At 44.7% G+C, this 25,119-nt stretch overlaps 1 pseudogene; it reads right to left on the bottom strand.

The window, feature by feature from the left end:
- Positions 1 to 23,384: 23,384 nt before the first annotated feature.
- LOC128108810 (centromere protein T-like) lies at positions 23,385 to 24,801 on the bottom strand (annotated as a pseudogene).
- Between the last annotated feature and the right edge of the window lie 318 nt (positions 24,802 to 25,119).

The following is a 25,119-nucleotide window of genomic DNA, read 5'->3' on the forward strand; positions in this document are numbered from 1 at the left end:
CCTCTCCCCCTCTGTCAGCTTCTCCCTCCACTGTCAGAGCCCCCACATACACACTGTCAGAACCTCCCCTCCACTGTCAGCCTCTCCCCCTCTGTCAGCTTCTCCCTCCACTGTCAGAGCCCCCACATACACAGTCAGAACCTCCCCTCCACTGTCGTCAGCTTCTCCCCCTCTGTCAGCTTCTCCCTCCACTGTCAGAGCTCCCCCAATCTCCCCATCAGCCTCCTCCCCCACTGTCAGTCCCAGCCACCCCAACTCCCATCAGCTCTCCCCCACGGCCAGCTGTCATTTCTCACTGAGGCGGAGGTCCCTCGGCTCTGTCTGCTCTGTTATACACAGTTCTGAGCAACTGCCTAAGGCCAATTCCTTCTTCCCAACAGAACAAAGTTCTGAGAAGGGCAGCATCGGGCATCTCTTTGTCTTTTGCCAACTTGTGTTCCGAACAAGCGAGGGTGCTCCCAGTCTGGCCTCTGCACGAGGTGGTTTTATAGGATAAAAACGTGTTTTTTTATACAAAAAAATTTGTACTTCTGATTCACAAGGCTTGGTGGCGCATATTACAATCCCAATGCTCCAGAGGCAAGAGGATCGGGAATTAAGTCCTTTCTCTGCTACTGTGAGTTTGAACTCAAAGCCAGCCTCAGCTATATGAGACCCTGTCTTGGAAAAGGGAGGGGAGGGAAGAAGAGGGGGGGGGAGGAGAAGAAAGTGGAGGGCAGGGGGAACATTTATGAACCTTTAATCTGCAGCCTCAAAGTGGTGCCAGTTACCCAGTGAAGTACAGAAGTTCAGCTGACTAAAGGGACATGTGTGTCTCACAGAGAGATGCCCATACATTAGTAGAAAGTGCAGTGTTGCTCTCATGTCAAGGCCTAAGCCTGTAAACACTTCTTGGAAAGCGGTGCCAAGGGCTGACAGGATGCCCACACACACACACACACACACACACACACACACACACACACACACACACCCATTGCAGGGAAGAGCAGCAGCCTCTGGGGTGGTGTGTGGGGGTGGAGGAGAGAACACTCTGTGGTGTGGCACTTCCTAGCTAACTTGAAGTGCCCTTGCTGCTGTGAGGCCTTGCCCTCAGTTCCAGCTTCGCAGCCCCGCCCTCACCCCCACCCCTACCCCCATCCCCACCCCAGACAGGGTCTCTAAGATTCTGCTTGCCAGATGTCCTGATCTGCCCGATGGACGGAGGCCCTGTACTGTGCATTCTGTTAGCATATCCTACCTCTGACTTTGGCAAAGATTCAGCCCCACCTCTGCTCTGCTCCCACAGCCTGTAAAGGCCTCCACCTGCGTGATTTCTGCCTCTCTTGGCTCTGCTGCCTACAACAGCAAACTTTATCCCCTGCTCTCCCACTTTACTTCATGCTTCCTCCCTGCCTCAGTTTCCCCGTGGTAAACCTCACACTGGCATTGCAGCTGAGTGTTTTGAAATCTACCTTCTTTGAATCTCTAAACTGAGAAGTCAGCTGGGCCCCTCTCCCCAGAGCATAACTGTAAGACGAATTGCTAAACGGTCTTAATAAAAAAAAAAAAAAACAGAGGGTTAAAACTGAGAGATCAGAGGAACAGGACAAGCCACAGCCAACCTCACCTTACCAACTCCTCAGCCTCCAGAGACACCTACTTCCTGTATACTCACGCCTATATGCCTTTCTGTCCCTGCCATCTCATTTCCTCTGTCTACCCAGCTACATCACTTCCTCTTTCTTCCTAGCTCTACACTTCCTGTCTGTCTCTACAGACCTCCAGGGCTCCATGGTTAGTGCTGGGATTAAAGGCGTGTGCCACCACGCCTGGCTCTGTTCCCAGTGTGGCCTTGAACTCACAGAGATCCGGATCTCTGCCTCCCTAATGCTAGGATTAAAGGCATGTGCTACCACTGCCTGACCTCTATGTTTAATATAGTGGCTGGCTTTTTCTTCTGATCCTCAGATAAGCTTTATTGGGGTGCACAGATAAAATATCACCACACATAACCAAGGGGACTAGGCAAGCCCTTAATTTTAATCCTGTTACGTAGCGTGTCATAGACAGTGGGAGTTCAATTCCTGCCAATGTCTGTATGAAATCTTAAATGTTGAGAACACCAATTCTCAACTGAAATCAGAAATTGGCTGGGCAAAAGGAAGTCAGCCCTCTCCTGAAATAGTCCTGCAATCAGCAGAAATCTCTACTGCATCAATCAAAAGGGTTCGCAGCCAGTAGTCACTGAACCAAGGAAAGTGACCTTCACACCCCTCCCACTCCTGTCCCGTTCCATACTCTTGTTAGCTTCAGTTGATTGATGGCTTCCAGAAAAAGATGATCCATCACTGCTCGGATGAGCAAAGCTTCTGCCGGGACGTGTAGGTCATTCCAGCATTTTGTAAAAGTGAGACAAAATATGAAGTCTAAAAAAATGCCAACTCATGGGAAATAAAGAAAACGCTCCATAGAGTACGGTGCTGCCAGGTGCCGGTGAGATTAATGTGGGTGGGAGATGGATAGATCTGCTTTGGAAAACAAAGCGTATGTAGTGTAGAAAAACATTCATATTACAAACCCATTTTAAGGCCTGGGGAATGATTTTAAATTCACACCAGCAAATACACTATCAGAATAGTAACTGGGAAACCCAGTGCCTAAGACCAGGGTCAGCCACCACTTAGACCGCGTCCCGGCAAATGCCAGGCTGTGTGTTAGCTGCCTTCCCTAGGGTGTGCAACCCAATCCTTATTTCTGCTGAGGTCAAAGTATAGGGTTTGGGTTTTGTGTTTGTTTGGGGGAGGTTTCTTTGTTTTGTTTTGTTTTTGAAAGTGAGAACCCCCTCCTGGTCATGCACGGAGCTAGTACATGTGAACACCAGATCCAAGTCAGGGGTTTAGTTTAATGCCCACACTATCACCAAGCTGCATGCGCATCTCACTTCCTCCCTGTTTTTCAGAAAGGAGGAACAGGTTTAACTAATGATGGTTATGAAAATAAAATGGTGAGTCTTAAAACATGTGGTACCTATAGAATGAGAGGGCAGCGTTACTCTTTACAGAGATGCACCATATGCCTAGACACAGTGAAACACTTGGGCAAAGAAATGGTCTTGAACAGATATAGCAGCACATCGTATTTTGAAAGAGAAAATAATTGGGAAATTGTCAGTTCTTCCTAAGAGATTTCATGAGTTTTGCATAATTTCAATAAAATATATATATATCATTTTTCTCAAAGCCAGACAAGTTAATTATATATTGTATTTAAAAGAACAAATAAGAGTAACCATGGAAACACTAAAACAGTAAGGAAGGGAGACTATCCCCCTCTGGATATTAAAGTGTGTTATGAAGCCTTCACTCTGAGCAGTCTGGCTAACAGATGGACCAAAAGATAGAAAAATGAAGCCCCAAAATACACCAGACTGAGCATGGCAGTTTAGGATGACATAAAGGCTGCATATCTCAGATCAGAAGAGGAAAAATGGACTAATGGACAGCTGGTTAGTTATGCAGAGAGAGATCACACTAAAGCCACTTCCCACACGGCACACCTGAATTAATTCCAAATGGGTCTGAACATGAAATCAACAAGCTGCATAAATATCAGGAAACGGTCAGTGACTCTTTTCCTTCCTGTGACTTAAAATCCAGAAGTCATCAAGGAAACGAGATCAATTTGATCACATAAAAATAAAAATATTCACATAAAAATTAGCATTAGAAAAATCAAATAATAAGCAGGGATGATGGTAGAAGATTTACCAATTAAGCCACTTGTAACTTGTTCCCATCCCTAATAAGTAGAGAACTCTCAAAGAATATGAAAATACCATAGAAAAATGGCCAAATGATACTATTTACAGAAAAGAGAAAAGTGAATGTCTTGTAAAAACACAGACAAAATTACAAATGTGTAGCAGTGTGTTCTATGTTAAGGCTCAGGAAAACAGGTGGGAAACTCAAGTCCACATAGTCCCAAGAAGTGGGCCTTGGGTTAGGTCTAGAATAAGCTTTGTACTTTCCCCATTGACCCAATAGTCCCCCTTCTGGGCTCTCGAAGGCCCAGTAGAAACCTTCTCAATGCTATAAGGTTAAGGATATTTGCTGTAGCACTTTTTGTAACAGCAGAAGAACAGACAGGACCCTGTGGCTACCAGCAGGGCAGGTAAACTCCGTCCGTTTATAATATGGAGTGAAATATTCCATTCATAGAAGTAGATCAGTGGTTCTCCACTGCACATGATTTTGCTACATAGTCCCCTCCCCGCCCCCCCCCCCCCCCCAAAATGCACCATTAAGTGAAATAGACAAGGGTAAGAGAGTGTCTTAGTCAGGGTTACTATTGCTGTGATGAAACACCAGACCAAAGCAACTTGGAGAGGAAAGGGTTTATTCAGCTCCAGCTTCCACATCACAGTGCATCATCAAAGGAAGTCAGGACAGGAACCTGGAGGCAGGAGCTGATGCAGAGACCATGGAGGGGTGCTGCTTACTGGCTTGCTCCCCATGACTTGCTCAGCCTTCTTGTAAAACCCAGGACCACCAGCCTGGGGTGGCCCCACCCACAATGAGCTGGGTCAAGTTGATATAAAACCATCCAGCACACTGGATTTCTTTCTCAATCATTCTCCATATTACTTACTAAGGTGGAGTCTCTCAATGAACCCAGAGCTTTTCAATTCAGCTAATCTAGCTATTCAACTTGCCCTGGAGGGTCCCTTGTCTTTGCCGCCCCCACGTGTTGGGAATACAGATGGGACTGATTCAGGCACACTAGGATTACAGATGGGCTGTCTGTCTGTCATGCTTACATGGCAAGTGCTTTATCCACTGAGATGCCTCCCTTTCCCTATAACAATTAAAATTTTGTCAAACTTCCTGTCTTAGTCCATTTTGTGTACTGTAACAGAATACAGTGGAATGGATAATATATAATGAAAAGAAATCTACTCATAGCTCAGTGTTCAGATATCAACATGCTGTGTGAGGCCTTCTTATACCATCATTCCACAGAGGAGGGAGGGAAGGAGGGAGTGTAGGGGAGAGGAAGAGGGGGGAAGAGAGAGAGGTTGTGGGATATTTGATCACACTGTGAAACTCTAAGACTGTGTTGATAAAATTAACCTTGGATCACAGGGCAGAACCAGCCAACTAGTTGACAAGAATTAGCCATAGAGAATATGGAGGGCCCAGGAAGATGATAGGATGCACAGGAAAGAGTAGGGATGGACTTAAGAGACTCTTGGGCCTTTTTGGTTTGGGACAGAAAGAGAGACACTCTCTTGCTGGGTTCCTGACCAAAGAGGAAGGTCAGCTGGCTGGCTGCTTCTCGGCTTCTCTGGTCTAGCAGATTTTCACCACAATATCTGACTCCTGAGTTCTTATTGGTAACTAGAACAACCTTTGGCATCCAAAGTGTGGCAAGAGATCACATGACTGATTCCAAAGCTGCCACTTCCCCTCGCTGCCACAGCCGCTCCTGAGGCGCCTTCTCCCACAGCAGTCCCCGTGCATCTGCCACCCTGGCCCCAAGTGCCTCACAGCCCTACCACAAAACCTGCTTGTGCTCCCCCAGCGCCCACTCAGGCTTCTGCTGCCACACATCCTGAGTGCCTCACAACCCCACTGCCACAAACACCGCAACAGATTTGGTAAGATACCTGGGAATTCCCAAGAAAAATCTTTCCCACATTAAGAATGGGAAAAATCACAACACAGGGAGTTAGGGCCCCAACAGATGGCCTGGACATGGAAAAAATAAATGAAGGAATAACCAACTTAGCTGAGCTTGACATAATGCTGCCTACAATTACTCTCAGTTTGGTCATTCATATTTTATCCCTTAAGAAGTGGTTTGAGCCGGGCGGTGGTGGCGCACGCCTTTAATCCCAGCACTCGGGAGGCAGAGCCAGGCGGATCTCTGTGAGTTCGAGGCCAGCCTGGGCTACCAAGTGAGTCCCAGGAAAGGCGCAAAGCTACACAGAGAAACCCTGTCTCGAAAAACCAAAAAAAAAAAAAAAAAAAAAAAAAGAAGTGGTTTGATAACTGTGCCAAATATGAAAACTTGACTGAGAAGATACAAGCCTCAGAAAAACCTACTAATGAAAATAAGAAAAATACTCAGACACAGACGGGAACTTAAACAAGAACCTACAGCACCACTGCATGATGAAACTGAAGAGGGCAGGCCCAAGGTTATTAGAAAACCAAACTTAGTTTACCCAGTTACTATGCAAGAATGACCAGCAGACTATAGGCATCCCGAAAGTTATACAGAAGTTAAATGGGATTTAACAAATGTACCACCACCACACCAGTGGGCACCTCTTGCTTGGCAGGGCAGCATTATCGTTCGCAGAGTTCACATCTGGGTAACTCTGTGGATAGCAGAGCACCTCCCAGGCCTGTGAAGGCAAGAAGCTCCCTGGCAGCTCCAGCGCATCTGCAACCAAGGGCTGTGGTGTCTCTAACAATGGGGCCTCATCCTCTAGGCAGCCAAGGGGAATGGCAATCCCCTGTATCCTTTGGAAAACGTGGGATATTCTTGACCATAGTGTTTGAAGGCTTGGCTAGAGCAACTCAACAAGAAGACAAAAGAAAAAGAAACAAATAGGAAAAGAAATGAAATATCCTTATTTCTATGCATCAAATACCCTAATGGCTACAGCAGAACACTCCTGTAACTGATGTGCACTTTCGGCAAAGTGGCAGGCTACAACAACAACAACATGAAAATGAACGGCCTTCCTAGATGCCAATGACACACTGAGAAAGAAACCAGGGAATCAATCTTGCTGTGGATATTGCTCTGTATAAATAAAACACTGATTGGCCAGTAGCCAGGCAGGAAGTATAGGTGGGGCTAGCAGAGAGGAGAGAGGAAGAGGAGAGAAAGGCAGAGGAAGGAGACACCAGCTGCCCTTCAGGGAGCATCATGTAGAGGCAACAGGTAAAGCCACGGAACACATGGCAACATATAGATTAATAGAAATGGACTTAGCATAAGAGTAAGAGCTAGACAGTGGTAGGCCTGAGCTAATGGCTGAACAGTTTAAGTAATATAACCGTCTGAGTGATTATTTTATATGTGGGTTGAGGGACTGCGGGGGCTTGGTGGGACCTGGAGAGAAGCTCTCCAGATACACAATCCTAGTCACACTAGCCTCAGAAGCAAAATACCTTCGATAAACTTAACCAAGGAAATCAAAGACCTGTAAAATAAAACTTTAAAGCACTGAAGAAAGAAATACAGGATATATAATCCAGCCTTTTAGGTTGTCTTTCTCCCCTATACTGTGATTTACTTAAATATCAAATTGAAAATATGGTCTCAAGGTAGAACGGGCAGCCTGAGAATCTAGAGGGCTTTAGTTAGTTATAAAGGAATCTAGCTCATGAGCGTAATTCGTACTACCAGACTGCCACAGGAGGAAGTTAACCTACTCTGTATATCAGGATACAAAACCTTCACAGATGTGCCTAAAGAGATGCTAATGATTTAGGCCAGTCAGAAACTAACAACAGTTTCAGGTAGAGGTGCATGCCTGATGTCAGTCATAAATTCCATTACTGCATTCTTTCTTTCGGTCACTGAAATAAAAGCTCTGCAAGATCAAAAAAAAAAAAAAAAAGAAAAGAAAAGAAATACAGGAGATAGAAAGATGAAGATGAAAAGACCTCCCCATGCTCCTGGATGGGCAAAATTAACTTCGTAAAAATGGCCAATCTACCAAAAGCAATCTACAGACTTGAAACAATCCCAATCAAAATCACAACTTCATCTTCACATAAACATCTTAGAAACCAAAAATGGAAACCAAAATATGGAAAAACAAAAGACACCACATAGCCAAAGCAAATAATAATAATAATAATAATAATAATAATAATAATAATAATAATAATGTTAGCCTAGTGGTTCTGAACCTTCCTAATGCTATGACACTTTAATAGAGTTCCTCATGTTGTGGTGACCCCCAACCATAAAATTACTTCATTGCTACTTCATAACTGTCATTTTGCTTCTGTTATGAATCATAATGTTAGTGTCTGATATGCAAAATATCTGACATGCAACCCCAAAGGGGTCGTGACCTGCAGATTGAGAACCACTGTGCAAAAGGATCATCCTTCTTGGCATCAAGTAACCCTACAGAACCATGACGATAAAAAGAGCAGGGTCTGGCACCAAAACAGACATGTAAATCACTGGGGTAGAACAGAGCCACCTGACATTTGACAAAAGGGCCAAAACTGCACACTGGAGAAAAGGCGGCCTTTTCCACAAACGGTGCCAGGAAACGGACTCTCCACGTGTAAAGGAACGGATCTAGAACCTTCTCTCCCTCTATGCACAAAAGGAACTCCAACTGTAGTCAAGGACTGCAACACAAAACCTGAAACTTCCGAAGAAAAAGCAGGGAGTGAACTGCAAAGTACAGGTACAGGTAAGAACTTCCTAAACAGTGTGCCAGCCGCTCGGGCAGTAAGGCCACTAACTGACGAACGGAGCCTCGTGGAGTTCAGAGCTGTCTGTGCAGTGAAGGGGACTGTCAGTCAAGTGAAGAGGCAGCCCACAGAATAAGAGGAAGCGTTTGCCGGGACTGTTACCTGATGAGGCTCTCCCAGTTTGCCAAAAGCCCCTGGTTGTCTTTTCTTTTTTTTGGGGGGGGGGGTGTTGTTTTTGTGTTGTTGGTTTTGTTTTTGTTTTCAAGACAAGGTTTCTCTGTGTAGCCCTGGCTGTCCTGGAACTTGCTCTGTAGACCAGGCTGGCCTTGAACTCATGCAGATCCACCTGCCTCTGCCTCCCAAGTGCTGGGATTTAAAGGTGTATGTCACCACCTTTTCTTAAAAGTTTTTTCAAGTTCTGAACCAGATATGCCTGGCTCAGAAGTAAGTAAATAAACAAACAAACATCTCAATTTTCCTCCTTGCTGTTACACTCGGAAGATGTCTTTCATTCCCACCCCTTTCCTCTCTACTTTGAGGAGTCACTCCAGCTGTCCTATCACTAGTTTTAAAACAGGATGTAGTTCTGTGACATGAACTGAGATGTCTCCAGTCAGAAGCTGAACTAAAACCTGTCAGTCAGAATGATTAGAAGTCATGAGCAAGGCTGTCAACAAGAATGATTAGAGTCATGAACTTCAGAGGAAAAAATTCAGGGTAGAAATGTTAGAAATGAACTTGAAAATGTTCCATCTGGTCAACCTCTCATTAATACCATGAATAGAAGAAAAGACTTGGCGCTACACACAAACCATGTACCAACAAAATTCATTTATAGCTGCCTATTGATTGAAGTTTTAAAATACAGGAGCCAGAGAAGACAGGTATGAGGTGGGAGAGGACTCTGAGGGATCAGGATCAAGGAACAGAAAAATAAATGAAAGGAAAACATTAAGAATAAAGAGTTGAGCCAGGCAGTGGTGGTACAGGCCTTTAATCCCAGCACTCAGGAGACAGAGCCAGGCGGATCTCTGTGAGTTCAAGGCCACCCTGGTCTACAGAGCAAGATCCAGGACAGGCACCAAAACTACACAGAGAAACCCTGTCAAGAAAAAAAAATAAGGACTTGAAGCATTCAAACTTAGACTCAAAGGAGCTAGACTATTTTAATTAAGATGATATTCCAATCTTGAGTTGGAAAAACAGTGAAGGGCAAGAATAAAATTGAGGGAGATGCAAGGTACTTTAGCAGTAGCTGCGATTAAAAACCTCAAAGAGGGCTGGAGAGATGGTTCAGCAGCTAAGAGCACTTGCTGCCCTTTCAGAGGATCCAAGTTTGGTTCCCAACACCCATTTCAAGCAGCTCACACTGCCTGTTATTCCAACTCCAGGGGATCTGACGCCCTCTTCCAGACTCTGCAAGCAGCTGCACACATGTGGCATACACATGCATATGCAAAAATGAAAATAAAAATAAATCTTAAAAAAATCAAAAAGTCATCTATACAAGTTGGCGAGTCAACATGAAACTTTCTTCCTTGATTATAATCCAGAGATTGTAGCTTTCTCTAGAGACCTGAACCCCACTGTTGGCTAGGGATAGGCTTTAGATTTGGGGTTCCATGTGTCAGACTCCCTTTTTTAACAAGGAAAATGACTACATGTTGGAGAGAGGATAAATATTCTAATCTGTTCTTCTCCACACCCTCTTGATGGCTCTGATACTTGATGTTGTCATGGTCATCTAGTTACTAAACACATTCATCACAGCCAAAGCATCTTCTACATCTCCCCCCTGTAACTTTCTCTCTCTACTGGCTACAGTCTAAGGAACTGGCTTAGTGGAAATCTTCCCCATAGGATTGGATATGAAAATACAGAAGAATGGGAGGGTGACATGTGGTTCAGAGCACATGCTAATATTTGTTAAATACTGAATAGCACATAGGCTACATGTCTAGTACCACTCAGTGAACAAAACAAGAAAAGCCCCTGTCATGAAGCTTATATGACAGTGGGAGACAATGAAGATAAGTCAAATGTCCACTACAGAAGAAACACTTGGGGTCTCTAGCACAGGGCTTTTTAAACTCTGACTGTCTGTCACCCAAGAAATTATTATGTGCTGTCTAGCATACAGGTATATATAATAGATATGTAAGCATTTACTAATAATATTAAAACCATAAAATTTTAAATTATTCTTTGACATATATCTAATTTTATTATTTATTACATATAAAGTATTGCAGTCCATGAGACCAACTCCCAGGACTGCTCCAGGATAATAAAAGGAAATGCCAACAGATTAACAGGACTTAGGAATAATTCTTATTTATCTGAGGGAATAAGACTCACACGTACTGAAGATCACTTTCTTATTTTCTCTCAATCTTTTTCTTCTCTCTCTTTGTTCTGCATCCCCTTGTATACATCCCACAGAAGACAATAAAAAGTTACATCTGAGGAGATGATGGCAACACGTGGTTGCAAGGTTCCTGGTGTGCAGGCTGTAACCTGAGGCTGGGACACAGGGCCCAGTGAGACAAGCCACTGAGGAATTAGTGCAGGGAGCTGGGTCTTTATCAGCCAGACTTTAGCAAGTGGGGAACTGGCACCAAGTTGCTTTATGCCTGACCTTGGTTCTACAATTAGACACCTGGGAATTGGTCCTTGTGTATATTCTTTGGAGGTTTATCTTATGAATTCATTTGTAGGGGCATCTAGTCTGCTTTGAATTTGTTTTGAGGTTTCACATTAGCTAATTGTATGTGGCTGTCTAGAAATGGGGAGACATTACTGTTTTCTTATGTTAGCCTGAGCCAATGATATAAAACAGGGCCTAAGTGTTTTACAGTCCTTATGGAACAATAGATCTAGTTATGAAGCATATCCTAGTATATTTTCTATTTATCAAAATTGTATAGCTTAAGAAGAAATCATCTTCCTGACAATCCACAGATAAATGTGCCCAGTGTATTCATGGAGAAAATACACCACCAATCCAGGCTACAGGAGAAGACCCCATAGCTGTTTGAGGAAGAATTGTGGTAGCACACAAGAAAATTACAGACAGAAGCAGACAGCATTCATGGTAGCCTGTGGCCTCATAAGCCTTGCTTGACACGGTTCCTCCATCAGAGTTTTATTCATCTGGTGGGCTGACCTTATGAATATCAGTTGTCATCTGCTGTGTAGTCTTATAGCCTCCGGCATTAAAGCAAGTTTGCACACTAATGATATGACTGTGTTTGTTTTTATAAAGAGAATCTTAGCTGGATGTTTAGTACTGTAGGATGTAGAGTCTCTTCAGAATTTCTTAGAGTGTGTGTGTGTGTGTGTGTGTGTGTGTGTGTGTGTGTGTGTGTGTAGTTTGGGGGGCAGGATTTTTCTGTGTAGTCCTGGCTGTCCTAGAACTCATACACATTGTAGTCTGGAACTCAGTGATCTAACTGCCTCTGCCTTCCGAGTGCTGGGCAATTAAAGGAGTGTGCCAGTGCACTCAGCTGATCCATAATTTGATTTTGTGATCATCAGTGATGAGAATGCCACATAAATATATAGTACAAAATGGTGGTGGAAGTGTGTTTGGGGTCATTTCAGAAATTGGAAATATTGTTGTGATCACAAGCCAAAATTCACTAAATTTTTTTTTAATGAAACACAGGTCAGGAACTCAAAATGAGTATTTTAAAAAAAGTCAAACATTCAATGCAATATAAACACAAAGCTATATTAATTTATACTTGAATACTGAAGAATTATAGCAGGAAATTATATTAAACATTGTTGCCCACAATTAAACCACTATGTTTCCATAGGAGCACAAAATATTGTGAGTACAGTAGAACATTGCAATTTGTAACATGCAGTGCTCTCAAATGTGAGGCAAGGCATTTCCAGCAGTGTCCTCTGGCTTCACTCGGCCTGATGACATCGCACACGGTGTGTAGCGTACATGTATGTTCAGAGCCAAGAGAACAGGGAAGGCACACGACACAACAAAGACAAATACATCTTGGCTGGATTGTGCTTGGTTTTGAGTTAATCCGGGGGCACTGCACACTCAGAAACCTTTTCTTGTTACTAAATTTTTCAAGCACCCATACATTCCATTACATGGCTCAGAGTTCAACAACCTGGCTCTCGAAGGTGACCTCAAGGCCTCCTCAAAGTCCCACGGTATTCCCAACTCATTCACTGCCCCAGGGCTTCAGCTGTGAGGCAGCACAGAGATATTCCTCTGGCTGCTGGAACGTGCTTGTCCATGCACAGATAATAAAGTGCTGAGAAATTAAAACTTCAACCACAGGCAGCAGCCCTCCCCGCAGACTGAGAGCCCATGGATGAACATCTCGGTTTCCTTATGCATCGGATAGACCAAAGGTATGCCAAAGGTAGACCTCCTGAGGTCCCTATCAGGACTTGGTCCCAGATGCCTGTGACCTGCTAGATGACACTCTCAGAGCTGATTTCCCTTCCTGTAATGCTTAGTCTTAGATGGCAACTTGATGGGATTGATGGGATGTAGAAGCAAGCTAGGAGACTGGCTTGGGCACATCATTTGCAAAGATTAACTGATGGGAAAGATGTGCCCTCAGGGTACGCAGCATCTTCCAACTGATGGAGAAAGAGTAATGTGAACTGGGTGCCTGCCTGCTCTTCGTCTGAACCCGTGAGTCTGAAGCCACTGATCCCCTCTTCTATGACTACTATCAGACTCCTGCTTCTTCAGACTCCAAGCCTGAGCTGAACAGCAACCAGCAGCTCTCCAGGCTGCTCCGGTGCCTATTTGGGACAGCAGAGCATTCACCTCCAGAGCAGAGGCCTTCACCTCCAGGGCTGAGCAGTTACTGGATTCTCTTCCTTTTCAGCCTTCAGGTAGCCAGTGCACACCTAGCCAGTCAAACCATATATCTCTAATTCAAACACATATAAAATACACACACACACACACACACACATATACTATTGGTTCATTTCCTCTAGAGACCCTGTCCAATACGCATCCCCAGTTCACTCTCCCATATCCCTACTGGACTTCTTGAGAACACCTCCCATATTTAGACTCACACATAAGACCTTCTCCAAGATTTTGTCTCTGAGGAATACTTGTGTTCAGGGAAAACACAATCCAGGGAAGGGGAGATAAAGTGTCAAATGTGTGGAGCTTTATTTACAGCAAATGATGGGGAAAGGATTCACTGACGCATGGGGAGATGTGACTTTGAGTGAAGAGGTTACTTCGGATTGTAAGCAGTCACTGTCAGGCCTTCAACACCAGAAACATGGTAGACCACCAGTCCAGACTGTAAGAGGGTGGGGGTGGGGGAGGGGAGGAGGGCATGTCCTGTTTCTAGTGTTTGAAAACAAAATGCTCGTCCCTAATCATCTGGTGTGGTTTGGACTTTCAATGCCGAAGCAAAGCACTGATTTTCCGTCACAGCCTTTCCATATAAATGTTGGTGACACCCGTGGGACTTGGTGCCTTCCTATTCTCACCATAAGGTGCTATGTCAACTGCCTCGGTTCAAGGCCACAAAACTGACTTGATACTGAGACACTGTCTCCCAGAGGGATTATCAATAAAATTTCATAAACCTGGCGGGGATTCATGTCACATTCACTTAGAGCCTCTACAGAATAAAATGTCACTCCTTCTAAAGCAGAATAGGGACTTTCACGGGGACAAAAACACATCCAGACCCTTAATTCATATTCTGTAAAAGTAACAATGTGTTCTCCGTCCCTTGTCAACAAGTGCAGAGCATGTCCTTCCTTGTCTCTGCCGCCTCTCCTACACTCATTGGAGGGGAAAATCCAACAGAGGCAGGGGAATGTCAGGATGACTCCAAAGACCAACCAGCCACTGAACCGTATCCTCTAGGAGGGAGAGAAAGCAAACAAAAACCTTCTTGAAACATGATATGAGGGTTTTTAAACTGCTAACGTCCTTGAAGAGCTACTGGCATTTGGCTGCTGGGAAAGGGAGAGCCAGGATGTTTTCAGGGCTGTGGCCCCTGGTAACTGTCCACGCTCCAGTCTAACACTAATTAGACTCAGTGTGTGTGCGTGCATGTGTGTGTGTATGACATGAAGTTGGAGGCAAATGCAGTATCAGGGGGCCTCTTGGAGCAGTTAAAGGGGGTAGGGGGTTGTATGCACATATGAAATTGTCCAAGAATAAATTTCAAAATTTTTAAATGCCATCTTGATGACAAGAAAATTAACCGACCTTAGACCTCCAGAATATGCAAAATGTATATTCCTTCTTCTACTTGAGGACAATCTAATCTCTCTTTCCCTCCCCCACTCCTCCCCTCCCTCTCTCCTTCTCTCCCTCCCTCCCTCCTCCTCTCCCTCTCTCCTTCTCTCCCTCTCTCCCTCCCTCCTTCTCTCTCTCTCCTTCACTCTCTCACTCCTCCCCTCCCTCTCTCCTTCTCTCCCTCCCTCACTCCCTCCTTCCCCCTCCTATTTCCCTACTTCTGAAAAAAATTCTGCACTCAAGCTTGTGCCTGAACATCACTGTTATCCTTTCTATGGCCACCCAGACAGACGTCCCCTGGCATCCTGCAACCTTCTGTTCAACTGAAGCTCATGAAGGACGTGATCACGAACCTATACAAACATATTTGCTGCAGAAAAGACATACCCTACATATGAGGTCAGAGAGAGAATGATGACACACTCTCAGCATCGCTGACTTCTTGCTGTTTGAGTGGTCCAGTCTCTTCCTCAGACAGGGTACATTGTCTCACTACACCTCACTAGACGTATCCCCTTCTGCAGAAACATTTTCTATTAAAGGGTGCTTGCTCCAGACAAGATAACCTATTCCATTTTCAAATGCTTGTCAAATTATTGTTTATATTGACTCAACCTCTTTATTCCTTATGGAACTAAAATTACACTCCTGTTCCACAGGGAAGCCTTCCTTCTGACACACTGTGGATGTCACTGTCCTTGTTAAAGGATGGTATTCCCAACTAAGAACTTTATTTGGTCTGATAAATAACTAAATCATCAGGATTCTAAACCAACAGTTTTCTGATTCTCTCCTTCCACCCCCCAACCCCCACCCTGGGCTTGGTTTTCTCTCATTTCCTTGTTCGACTGTCATCTGACCACACAGCTCCACCTGCCAGCTGACCACACTGCCCAGGGTTCTGCCATCACCATCTAATACCCTCAGGGGTGCATGCTTTCCTAGAAAGAGCTCATCACCCAAGAGTGTGTTCCACGCTGTGTATACACTAACAACTGCCTTAACTACCCCTCCATCTTTGCCTCCTAGACTTGCCTAAGTCAAACACTGAAAAAACACTCTGAGTAAATATCCCTTAGGCTCATCAAATTCAACATGTCCAAAATAAATGTCAACATTTTACCCCATATATTCTGCCTTCTGTCTAGGCCCCACTCTGAAAAACAACTCCATTTCTTCCCTACCTGGAAATCACTAGAATACATTTCAAGGCTCTCCACTTCTACTACGGCCCTAGTCCTAAGGTTCAACAGCTCTTGTCTAGGATGTAAATCCTACCATTCTTTGATTGATTTCTCTGCTATTTGTCCTCCAGCCTATTCTGAAAAGATCCCAATTCACTCCTCTGACAGAAGAGTGATGGTCCCAGGATGCAGAGTGGAGAGTCCAGTCCTCTGCTCAAGGTCTTCAGGGGCAGAGTTGTGCAGTGGGAAATGACATTGAGGGAGCAGATGGTGGTCACTTCAAGAATTATCCTAAAAACTCAAAATGAAGCCTGGAGGCACACCCTTCTATTTCAGGCATAAGGAAGCTAAGGGTGAAGGATAGAGAATTTCAGCCAGACCTCATCTGAAATAAATAAATGAATAAATAAAAAATGATTTTAAACATGATGCTTAAACATAAGAATCTTTTTTTCAGCCGGGCGGTGGTGGCGCATGCCTTTAATCCCAGCACTCGGGAGGCAGAGGCAGGTGGATCTCTGTGAGTTCGAGGCCAGCCTGGACTACAGAGCAAGATCCAGGAAAAGGCGCAAAACTACACAGAGAAACCCTGTCTCAAAAAACCAAAAAAAAAAAGAATCTTTTTTTCCCAGTGGCCTGATCAATAATTAAATCTTTAGGATTCTAACCCAATAGTTCTTAGATTCTGTCCCATTTTTTCCTTGGTTTTCTCTCAGGTTTCCTTTGTCCACCTGTCAGCTGACAGTGTTTGCTGGGGCTCTGTTGTCACCCCTAACACATCGGGTGTGGGTGCCTTCCTAGAACAAGTTCACCAAAACGCAAGCACAACCCCTGGACCTTGCCGTGCGTCAATGTGTGTAACAGAAAGATAAGAGAGTCCGGTACTGGCCTGGTTGATTTTTCTAGGGAAAAAAAAAAAGCCAAAATCTACTCTAGAGAAAGAAACCAAAGCCGGAAGGAAGGATAATAGAGACCAGAGAACAAAGCCGAGAAGAGCTGTGTTTGAAGTTCTGAAGAAGTTCAGGGGGACAGGTGCAAGCAGAGGCACATGCTGACTGCAGGCTGGAAGATGGCTTCCACAGCTGCTGCAGTGTGAATAAACACCATCTTCATTGACACCATCCAAGAGACTACAGTAAAAATGTTAAATGTGTTTCAAATATTTTATATGTCAGACTGATATAATATCTAGCAGGGGAAGATCCTAAGTTTAGAACAAAGAAGTCTAAGACCACCAGGGAAATGTGTGTGTGTGTGTGTGTGTGTGTGTGTGTGTGTGTGTGTGTACATGCCTGCAAACCTGCTTAGTATTTAGAATGCTTTTTAAAATACCATTTCTTTAAGTTGTCATAGCTAAAGTATGACTTTCAAGTGCCCTGTCCCAAGGGGGAAAAAAAATCACTGTTCACATCTTGACAGCACAATCTAAAGGAAACACTCTGATTTCCACCTTACGTCGTCCATGTGATGTAAGTTGTGCCTCGGTTCTCTTTACTAGAAATGTTCTTCTGTTACACACTGGAACCTGTGTTAGCTATCTTACCCTCAGCGTGCAACTCGGCCACCCACCGGGCCTACTTGGAAATCACCCAGGATGCAAGCTTTACTACCACGCCTGACCGAGGCATTCCAAGTTTCCTCTATCACAACGGCTTCCACCTTCATCTGACAAAGGCCCAACAGGCCTCCCCATAACAAGGACTATTGGGGTCCAGCCCCTCGAGAGCCCTCTCCCCAGGTCCGGGAAGAATCTACAACCAGCTGATAATCTAATCTTTGATGATATTAAATGAATCTATGTACATGAAATTCTTTAGTTCATTCGCTTTATTTTTCTGAGTCAGATCTCTCTCTACACGGCTTCCGTTCTGTTCTCACATTCTGCTTCTCTCTGCCCCTTCTCCTCCTGTCCTCTCATAACTCTTTCTTCCTGTCTGTGTCCTCATCTTCATCCTCATTCTTCTCTATCTTGGTTCCTTTCCCTTCCTCTCCCAGAATTGGTCTCAGCCCTACCAGCAACCTGACCCTTACCATATCATGCCGGGCTCCCAAGGTCCCCACAAGAGCAGTGATAGCCAGCTTCATTTGCAACCCAAAAGAGGAGTGAATAGAGGAGGTGGCGTCAGATAAGGCCTGGAATATGTCAGAAAGGGAATTTATGTGCTCAAAATATATTCTTATAAGTGGTTAGTCTCTCATAAATGTGCTCACACTACAATTTGACAGGTGATCAGGTAAAAGAGTCTATAAGTCACTAAAGTAAAACTGCCTCTAATTTCCTATGCTACCATATACTGGCAGGGACAGGTAACTCTGCTAGGAGCTAGGAAACCTGCCACATTGTACCTGGTATGCAAAAAACCCTTTTGCTCTGATTCAATTGCTCTGGAATGCCATTTGGGCTGTGAGAGAAAGGAGGGTCTGAGCTTCATTTGCACAAGAAACAAAGCTATGCACCTAAGTTCACCTGTCTTCTAAGCCTAGGAGACAGTTAGTGTCTCCATAAGGGTGTTTACCTTAATTCAAGAGACTCAGTGGTTGGTTTGAAATGCTTTGTCCTGTCTACCTTTTGGCTTTGGATGCTAGAGAACTATATCAGATAAAATACACTGTTAGAAGTTCTTGGGGAAGGTATGAGAGCACACAAGAAATTCACAGCAGGAAACAGCTGATATATTAAAAGCCAAATGACACCAAATACTCTTTGAGATTTGGGTTCCTCTGGAAGAATGCCTTGATTTTTCCAGGTATAGCTTTACCATATTCAGCTGAATTCTTACTACATTCCTGCGGCTCATAGCATCCCCAGATGGAGAGACGGGCTTCTCAGTAAACACTGTCTTGGGTATGAGAGAAACACTTCTTTATTTGCATTCTACACCTTCAGAGAGACCAGGACAGATTGCTTCTGGACCCAGGGGCAAGAGTCTGATCAAACTGCTCCTAAAGGACCCATTCAATCAGGGGCAGCCTTCGGAGGAGTGCTTGCAGCATATAAATCATGGCCTGAGGAACACAGCCATAGTTTGAAAGCAGTTCTAACACTGAAGGGGCATCTCTGTAGCTCTCTATAAGGTCAAATAGACCAAGGGACCTAAACCAGACTCTGTGAAGAGTCCACACAGTTAGGAGCCACTTGGGCTGGAAGGGGACCTCATTTCTCTGTCAGGAAGGACAAACTTTTGCTACAAAAAAACAGCCTGCCTTATTTAGCAGAACAATTTAGAAAATTTATTAGCTCACATCTCGAAAAGCAGTGATGAAGTTCAGGCTCATCTCTCTTCATCTCTCTGTCCATGTGTCTACTCTATGCAAGCGGGGGCAGTTTCAGATTTAACGTCATAAACCTATCATGAAGAGCAGGCATCTATAAGCAATGATTCTACCCCAAGTTCCCAGCAAGCATCTGTGAAAATGACCCATAACTGTCCTTCCAGCAACTGGTCTAAAGGGGACCGGGTCACTGTTGTGTTTCTCAGAAGCACGGGGAAAGAGGGGTTGGGGGAGAGGGGTCTTATCTTTCTCTGGAGCTCAAGGGCTGTGTCACAAATGTTGAATCCTACATCTTGAAAGATGATGCTTCCAGGGAAGGAGCGGATAGGATTTGAGGAGAAATGGCAGTGTCTGAATTTCCCACAGCAGCTCTGTGCTCGCCTTATCTTTGGTCCATCCATATTTTGAAGGCCAGAAAAAAAGGCAGTAACCACAGCAACAAGGGCAGCCTTGAAATTGGGAGTGAGCACTAGGCTGTGGACCTGGCCTATGTAGTTTAAATAGAATTGGAAAGCCTTGGACCCATTTCATCTTCTCCAGGAATATGCTCAACTGTTAATTCTGTATTCTGAGGGAGTCCTTTAAAAGCTCTGTTCAATGCTTTGGAGTTGAGAATTCTGAGTGATACCAGTAATGAATTCATATCTCTACAATGCCTATCTTTTCTCTCCATTGTCATTAAATGGAAAATTCAGCTATTCAATATGATGATCGTTTCCAGCCTTTGATAAGATTTTTCCATTTTCTTTTTTTTTTTAATGCTTCTAAATTGTAATAAAGCTTTAAAGACTAAGGTACCCACAGCTTCATTCATCTGTCTCTCAAGTATAATGAATGTATACAGGCAAAGAAGAAAAGGGATACAGGATTTGGTGTAATCCTATAACCTCGTTCATTTCCTTGTGGAAGGTTGAATAATTCCAGAGGAACATCACATAATACCGGTAAGTTATTGTCTCAGTGGCAGTAAAGAAATATTTGACACAATGCGCATGTATAAACTACAAAATGACAACAGCTCACATACAAAGCATCATTAGGAACCAGTGCGATCAGAAGCTGTGTGCACGTCTGGATGCATGCACACACGTCACAGAATACTGGAAACACTCCTCAGGAAACAACACTAATATTACAAAGTGGAAAGACGGAAAATGTACTACATTCTTCTGTCACACAGAACAAGAAATCATCTCTTTTTTTTAACTATGTAAGTCCAAATGCTGACAACATACTACAGTGGTTGCCAGAGGTCTTTTGTTGGAGTCTGCTTCTAAAACTTCATTTCACACCTCTGCCATTTTCACAGCCGTTTTCAGTTTAGTACAACTGTTTTTTTTTTTTAAGGAGAATGAATACTTTCTATGTTTTTTAAAACATTTTATTATGAAGCATTTTAAGCCAGTAGAAACATAGGCAGGAATATCTTAAACTCCTACATACTGGCTCCCACAACTGACAACTTGTGGCCGGTGTTGTCATATTTACAACCCTATACTGCCCTCTCTTTGTTGTTTTGAAGGTAATCAAGACATGTATTTCATCTACATATATTCCAGCATTTCTCTAAAGAATAGGACTTATACGTATAATTATTTCTAAATAATATATTAAACATCTAGTCAGTCTTTACATTTCTACTTTTTTTTTTTAGACAGCATCTCAGTCCTCTGCCTAGCCTGGCCTTGGATTTGTGGCATTCTTCCTACCTCAGCCTTCCCAGCGCTGAGCATGCAAATGTGAACACCCCGCATGGCTTGTTTTCTACACATTTTGCTTGTTTCCAAATTCCTTTGCCTCCCAAAATATCGCACCCTCAGTCTTCTAGGTTTGGTAAGGCGGGGAGAATAAATCATCGTGATGATTTAGTGGTATGCTGTCTGACAGCGCTTGGCAAGGACAGTGCAACTGACAGGTAATATAACATAACATGATACAGATGATGATAATTGTAAAAATAACACGATAAAGACAAGGGTGATACAACCCACAATGGGCTCTGCCTACTAAGTAAAAGAGCTTCATGAAAATGGTGTCTTCACAATAATGGAATAGAAAGTAAGCTCTAGAATGACATTTTCTAGGATGAAGAAGAAAAAAAATGCAGGAAACCTGATTGCATATCAAGCCCCCTGACACTCAGGGAAACACTCCTTCAATTTTAACATTTGGTTCAAATATGGACACAACTAAAATCAATGTCATTCAACCCCAGACCAGGACTAATTTCCAAGTGGGGTGTTGCACAGTCTCAATGTGCGATTTCCTCCATAGACTCATCTGTCTGAACACTGGTCCCTAGACACTGACACCGTTTTGAGAAGTGGAAACCAGACGGAGGAAGTAGGTTGATGGGACAGGAATGGAGGCTTGCAGCCCAGCTCCACTCCTGTTCAGTCTCTGCTTCCTGACAGTCGATATGACGCCACATACTCCTGCCACCACGGAGCTGCCTGCCACTGTGACTTTCTTACCCCAGTGGACTGTGTCCCCGATTTGTAAGCCTGACAAAATTTTTCCTTCCTTACATTCTCTCCCATCAGATATTTGGTCACAGCGACAGGAAAAGTAAATAAAACAGAAAGCTGGTGACAGAACTGGTCTGCAGGAAGAGTGTTGATAGGTCGGAGCTGTGATCTAGAGGGGTCCTAAAAATGATATTAAAAGACCAGAATGCCAACACAAATGTTTACAGTAGAGCCAGGTAAGGCCTCCTGGGAACAGGGATAGAGGCCATTTGTGTAATTGACTGGCAAAGAATGTGGCTGTGTCTGCCCACGTCCTGAGAACGTGAGCTGAGCTAAATCCACTAAGCTGTTTGGCAGAGAAAATTTCAAGACGGAATAATACCCAGGTTCTATGGTGATTATTACTTCCGTCCAGACTTGCAGAAAGCAAGATCTGAAATATACAAAAAACTCAAGGTTTGGAGAGAAAGGGAGGTTACAGCCAGCCAGTGTTGAGAACAGGCAAATGGGGTGTGCTGTGGGATGTTCTGTATGGCAAATGTGTTGCTGATTAGTCAATAAATAAAACACTGATTGGCCATTGGCTAGGCAGGAAGTGTAGGCGGGACAAGGAGGAAAATAAAGCTGGGAAGTGGAAGGCTGAGTCAGAGAGACACTGCCAGCCGCCATGATGACAAACAGCATGTGAAGATGCCGGTAAGCCACGAGCCATGTGGCAAGGTATAGATGAATGGAAATGGATTAATTTAAGCTGTAAGAACAGTTAGCAAGAAGCCTGCCACGGCCATACAGTTTGTAACCAATATAAGTCTCTATGTTTACTTGGTCGGGTTTGAGCAGCTGTGGGACTGGCAGGTGAGAGAGATTTGTCCTGACTGTGGGCCAGGCAGGAAAACTCTAGCTACAGGGGTGGCTAAAACTGTTGGCAAGATTAGCATCATCAAGGAGAACACTCAGACTTCATAGTGGGATGATGAAGAAATACCCTGAAGATAAGACTCTGCCCATGGAGGTGTCCAAGGTGGAACAATGCAAATTCATTTGAAAAGTGATTGCTTATACAGGGGCCTCCATGGTGCCTTCCTCCAGTAGGGACACTGATGAGAATATTTTCAAAGGTTCAACTAAAAGGAGCACAGAGGCTAGGGTATCTGTAGTCAGAGGGGGCAGAGCTTTATCTCAAGACAGCAGTAGAACTTGGCATCATCCCTATGGTACTAGTTTTGTGATCATGAAAAATGCAAGAGTGTACTGGGGGAGTCTTAGAGGCTTGCACCAAGTTTCAAGAAAGCTTCTGAAGCTAAATTGGGTTCCCTGGATTGATTTCTAGAGCGGGCTATGCATAAAGCTATGAAGACAGTGCCTAGATTGTAACGGAAACCCCTGAGTATTAGCTGTTCCAAAGCCACGGCACATTTGCCGAGGAAAGCTGAAGACAGTAAATTGAGCTGGCCCGTGAGAGAGGCTTCAAATGCTGCAGCTCAGAGAGCTGATGGAGCAGGCTTACCCCAGCCCACTGTATCACCAGACAGGGAGCTACAGTTTGGTGTTTGCCTTGCTGGGGTTTGATCTTGGTTTGGTCTGGTCTTTCCATGTTACCCTCATGTTCTTCCTTTTTGTTTTCTGTTTGTTGTTTGGTTTGGTTTGGTTTTACCCATTTGTAAGACTTTATTGGTGCTAGGAGAAGGGGACTCTGATGACTGTGTGGGTCTAATGTATCCAAGGTAGAGAAAGAGCAAGTGTTAAGGTCTGGCCACAGTCAGGCAGGGAAGACAGAATTGCCACCAAATGCACCAGGGATGAGTAACTGCCGGTACTCCAAGGGCAGGAACCCCTCCACAAGTACATGCAATGAGACTTGATCCGTGACTAGTTCCTACCGTCACATCAGCAACTCCAAGTCCTCTGGCTTCACGGTCTTACTGCCAGGGTGAGCGGCAAATACCTCCAGGCCATTGCAAAGATACTGAAGATATTTGTCTAGGCACTTCTCTGCCTCAAGAGTCTTCTCCACAAGCTCTTAGTGCAGAAGCTAAGGAGCTTCATGTAGTGGCTCCATCCAGCCCTGTAGAGGTCTTGTCGTGGTGCCTAGGACCTGAGTTCGGGTCCTGGCTGGAAGCCTGGCTGGCGCAGACTCCAGGGACTCTGAAGAAAAGACTGCAACTCCAGGTCGTGGGCGTAGCTCAAGAAACTGATGTGGCTGCTCAGCCTGGAGTAAGTCACAGGTCCTGGAAGCTAATTCTGGACTTGCTGGCCTGCCAGAAATATCCTCACGCCCTGGAGATCATTCCTTGGCCTCAGCAGCCTCCTGGGATCCCGCCGCATCTCTTGGTTCTGGAAGCTGAGGCTGTAGTCAGAGAAGGGTAAAGAGTGGTACCAAAGCTAGTTCTGCTTCTTCCTTCTGCGGCCCCGACCCAGTGCTTGGTGGCCTGTGGCCCACAACTCTTTCAGCACTTCAATCCCAGCGTGAGAAGGGTTGGGCAAAGAGTGATGCACACTAAAGGAACAGTCAACCAAGGGCTGTGAGAAAGACTGGGTGTCTTCCAACACTGCATCCATCGGCAGGGTAGCAACAGGGGTTCCACGGTCGTCACCTGGAAGAGCTGAGGCCAGGGAATCATCCTCCAGATCCAGCAAAAGAGTACCTATACCCACAGGTTGGTGTGGGGGGCATCTGCGAGCCAGACCAGGTCTCCTCGCTGACCGGCTGAAGAGATGGGACAAAGCTGAGGGGGGAGGAGCCGGTCAAGGGCGAAACATGGGCATTCCCACATGGCATTGGGCGAGAGGCAACCCCTGGTTCACTTCCTGCTGAAATACTAACAACCTCAGCCGCCGCTTCCTTTTGCCGTTGGCTGGGAGTCCTGGAGGCAGGGTTGTAGTGGACTCCAGATCAGGAAGTTGCAGCTCCAGCCTTCCCCGGCTGCTTTCCTGTCTGGAGGACCCGACCTGGCTTCACAACCTAGCTCCATTAGAATGCCTTCTGGCAGTTGTCTTTTTTTTTTTTTTTTTGCTACCCTACCCCTTGGAGGAAGGTGTTTGAAGTGGAGCTCTCTGTATTCAGCACACTCCACAAGAGCATACAGTGTCGTCTGATCCAGGCAGGAACTATAGCAGAGCACCACGGTCAGGGTCCACCCCTCCCTGTTCTTCCCTTTTGCAGCAGGAATGTTCATCCTGTACCATTGTACATGGGAAGTATGCAACTGCTTTTTGTTTGGTTTTGTTTAAGCATTCACAGTTAAGCTATTGCTTTGAGTCTCAAGAAGAAACACTGAACTTTTGAACAGTGTTGAACTGAAGGCATCTATATCAAGAGGTGGATATTAGCCTATGAGGATGAGGGCAGAAATGTTACGGTTTGAATGGGAAATGACCCCCATGAGTACATGTGTTTAAACAAGTCATATCCAACTGATGATACTGTTTTGGGAGGTAGAGACAGCAGGAAGTAGGTCACTGGGAACAGCCATGCCTTTCCCGCCATGACTGAC

This window comes from Peromyscus californicus, unplaced genomic scaffold, assembly GCF_007827085.1.
Source record: "Peromyscus californicus insignis strain IS unplaced genomic scaffold, ASM782708v3 Scaffold_13__1_contigs__length_99412109, whole genome shotgun sequence".
NCBI classification, from domain to species: Eukaryota; Metazoa; Chordata; class Mammalia; order Rodentia; family Cricetidae; genus Peromyscus; species Peromyscus californicus.